The 2,754-nt window shown below is 44.8% G+C and overlaps 1 non-coding gene across 1 annotated transcript; it reads left to right on the top strand.

The window, feature by feature from the left end:
- Positions 1-1,775: 1,775 nt before the first annotated feature.
- Positions 1,776-1,882, top strand: LOC130027275 (U6 spliceosomal RNA). The gene has a single exon (XR_008793019.1). It is a non-coding gene; the product is annotated as a U6 spliceosomal RNA (small nuclear RNA).
- The last annotated feature ends 872 nt before the right edge of the window (positions 1,883-2,754 follow it).

Raw genomic sequence — 2,754 nt, 5'->3', positions numbered from 1 at the left:
CAGTAGTAATTTCTGAGTGCAGAGCCAGAAGTAATCCCTGAGCAGTGCTGGGTGAATGATCCAATAAAAAAAATATAGATCAATAAAAATTTATTTTCCCCCTTTCATCACCTAGAAAACATGTCATTTGCTTTGTTCTGCCCTCGGTAGTTTTTGATGAGGTCAGGGGTCTTTTGAAATCTCTGTTTCCTGGACATTATGTGTCTCCTGTACTCAAAGTCAAAATTTTATTTACCTTTGATTAGTTTGACTGGGAGGTCCATGGGTCTGGCTATTTTTTATATTAAACTTCTTGGAGTCTAATGCCTTTCATTGAGTTCTAAATTCATGGTCTTCATCAATTTGGGGACACTTGGGCTGGAGCAATAGCACAGCGGGTAGGGCGGTCGCCTTACAAACGGCCAACATGGCCGACCCGAGTTCGATTCCTCCGCCCCTCTCGGAGAGCCCGGCAAGCTACCGAGAGTATTCGATATGCCAGACACAGTAACAACAAAGTCTCCAATGGAGACGTTACTGGGCCCGCTCGAGCAAATCGACGATCAACGGGAGGGCCTTTACCTTTACTTTTTACCTTGGTTATTACTTTCTCAGATATTTTTCAGCACCTTTCTTGGCCTCTTGTCTGATTCTTCTCTGTTTTTAGGTGACACCTAGTGATGTCTGGGGGCAACTCCAACTGTACTCGTAGGTGATTCCAGCAGTGCACAAGGGGCTGTGCAGTGTGGGGATTGAACTGGGGTCAGCCACGCAAAAATCAAGGTGCTCAACCTCTGTGCTGTAGCTCCCGCCCCTTGTCTGATTTCAGTTACACTTACACTGAACTAATATGGGCTCTGAGGGTTTTTAAAATTAGTTTTACCGAGAGTATCTTGCCCGCACGGCAAAGCCTGGCAAGCTCCCCGTGGCATCTTCGACATGCCAAACACAGTAACAACAAGTCTCACAATGAAGACATTACTGGTGCCCGCTCGAGCAAATCGATGAACAACAGGAGGAAGGTGTTACAGTGCAGTGCAGTTTATTTTTAAAGACTTTTCCCTTTGTGTTATTTAGATTACATAATCCCCGTTTACATGTCTCTCTTATGATGCTTGAAAGTCACTCCTGGCTACGTGCAGGGGACTATGTGGTGCCAGGGATGACCCTGGGGATCCCAGGGCGCAGAGCATGTGCTCCAGCCCTTTGGACGATCTCCCCGGTCTCTATTGATACATCAGTGTTCACTGACTCTTGGTTCTTTAATTTGCTATTAGGATTATTTAGTGCATTTCATTTATTTATTTATTTATTTATTGCTTTTTGGGTCACACCCGACAACGCACAGGGGTTCCTCCTGGCTCTGCACTCAGGAGTTACTCCCGGTGGTGCTCAGGGGACCATATGGGATGCTGGGAATCGAACCCAGGTCGGCCGCGTGCAAGGCAAGCTCCCTGCCCGCTGTGCTATCTCTCCAGCCCCTATTTAGTGCATTTTAAAATGTTTAGTTACTGCATCTTTTAGGTCTTACATTTTCATATTTTTTTATACATATGGTTTCAGCTTCTCTGCTGAAATTCCCTATTTCTGTATCCAGGCCACATCTTAGATAAGTCCTTTGATCATGTTTTTATTTCATTATTTAACTATAACAAGCTTTCTCAAAATCTTTTTCCTTTCATTATCTTTTTATGCACAATAAATTCGTATGCCATCTGGGTCTAGCAAATAGGTTTGCAAGTCAAGCATCTACTGATAATCATCCATTTATTTTAAAACAAAAAATTATGACACCTGTGCTCGCTTCGGCAGCACATATACTAAAATTGGAACGATATAGAGAAGATTAGCGTGGCCCCTGCACAAGGATGACACGCAAATTCGTGAAGCGTTCCATATTTTTATAATTGAAACCCAAGCACAAAAACTTGTAAGTCTACAACTGTACTCATGGTGTTTCACTAATAAAAATCAAAACAAAAAATGATGACACCCACATCCAGTTACACAAGCCATGGTATAAGAAGCTGGTATTGGGCTAGATAGCCGGCTCAGTCAGCCTGGCAAAGATGCTCTGAGGGCAGAAGGCCTGGGTTTGATGTTTAACAAACAACATAGCTCAGCACACTGCCGCTGGGCACTGCCAGAAGTGACTCGTGGGCATAGAGCAACAGTGACCCCCAAACACCACTGGATGTGTCCCCCCTCAAAAAAAAAAAGAAAAGGCCTACCTAGGTCATATAAAATTTAATTTCTTCTACTTGTTTAAATTTTTTCCCCATGGCCTATTCCCCCTGGTGACTCAGTCACCGCCATCTTCCAGAGGCCTATGGACAGCCAGGTAGGAGCCCACAGTGACGAGAAACTCGGGGCCTCATGGGATAGGGATGGAGCCGACCCTTCCCCGCCCCCCACCCAACCCCACCCTTCCCCTAGGAGACCCTGAGTTGCCACCCATGAACAAGCCCTCTGGCTGCTGTTTGAGCTGCTTATCGGCTATGATCCCAGAGACTCAGAAACAAATCTTGGAACCCAGCAGCTTTTGGCAGAAATCCTTCCAGATTTCATTATTAAAACTTCAGAATTCCAAAATCACGCAGCCATGATAGCCAACATCATATGCAATTCATAATCAGCAATAGAAAACAAATTGTCTAACGTTGCCTTTTCGGCAGATTTGAGTGTTGAGGTAAAGTCACAAATACCAATGGTGGGTCTGGTGTCGAAGTAAGGTAAAGGTAAAGGCCCTCCCGTTGATCGTCGATTTGCTCGAGC

Source organism: Sorex fumeus, unplaced genomic scaffold (genome assembly GCF_029834395.1).
Source record: "Sorex fumeus unplaced genomic scaffold, SorFum_2.1 ptg000036l, whole genome shotgun sequence".
Lineage (NCBI taxonomy): Eukaryota > Metazoa > Chordata > Mammalia > Eulipotyphla > Soricidae > Sorex > Sorex fumeus.
The sequence above is the reverse complement of the archived record's forward strand: the minus strand, read 5'-3'. Positions and strand labels throughout refer to the sequence as shown.